This window comes from Octopus bimaculoides, unplaced genomic scaffold, assembly GCF_001194135.2.
Source record: "Octopus bimaculoides isolate UCB-OBI-ISO-001 unplaced genomic scaffold, ASM119413v2 Scaffold_198695, whole genome shotgun sequence".
Classification (NCBI taxonomy): Eukaryota; Metazoa; Mollusca; class Cephalopoda; order Octopoda; family Octopodidae; genus Octopus; species Octopus bimaculoides.
In genome coordinates, this window is record NW_026334834.1 from 9,855 (window position 1) to 10,944 (window position 1,090).

Here is a 1,090-nt window from a genome sequence, read left to right on the forward strand (position 1 = left end):
ATAGATTGCTAGTCACTACACATTCTTTATTTTCTCTCCGTTTCTTTCTGTGTTCCTTATATATATATATATATATATATATTTGTTTTGCAAGATTTTTGATGTGAAACTGGCAATATGACCATCCCCAAGTACAACAACATATATATATATATATATATATATATATCATCATCATCATCGTTTAACGTCCACTTTTCATGCTAGCATGGGTTGGATGATTTGACTGAGGACTGGTGAACCAGCTGGCTACACCAGGCTCCAATCTGATCTGGCAGATTGGAGCCTGGTGTATGTACATATGTACACAGACACACATCTGCACACACACACACACACACACACACACACACATAAACATACATAAATACACATAGATCTAATGAAGCTACAAGGTGACACATAAGCACTCAGCTCTGAGAGCATTTAGTCTGGTAGCAGAAACAACTGTAAGTGTTAATGAAGTTCATGACACTGTGCACTCCTGACTAATGCTTCTTTCTGAAGCACATACATAATGAGTTCTAACACCAGTCTATTAGTAACATATACACTTAGACATGGGGGAGGGGGGTCCTTCTTAAGAAGGTTGTTGCCCAAAACCTGCATCCGGTCTCCATAATGATGGCAGCTATTATTGTCAAGGCTTCATCATCAGAGCCATTAGCATTTGTAGTACTCAAAGCCATCATCATCTCTTTGTCATCACTTTCTAGCATCATCACCCTCATCATCATCATCATCATCAACACAACCACCTCACCACCACCATCACCATCATCATCATCGACATCATTCACCACCATCACCATCATCATCGACATCATTCACCACCACCATCATCATCATCATCATCATCCCCATTATAATCATTCGTCACCACCAGCACTGCCATCATCACCATCACCACCACCACCACCACCACCATCCCTGCCACCCCCTCCCCACCATGCTCCTTCTTTCCATTGTTGATATCATCATCATCATTTCCTCTCCCTAAACAAACAGAATCCACTTGAACTCAAGTGCAAAGCTTTTGACGCCCCTGGGCCCCTCTCCCGCTTCACATCCCCTGGCAACACACTACACC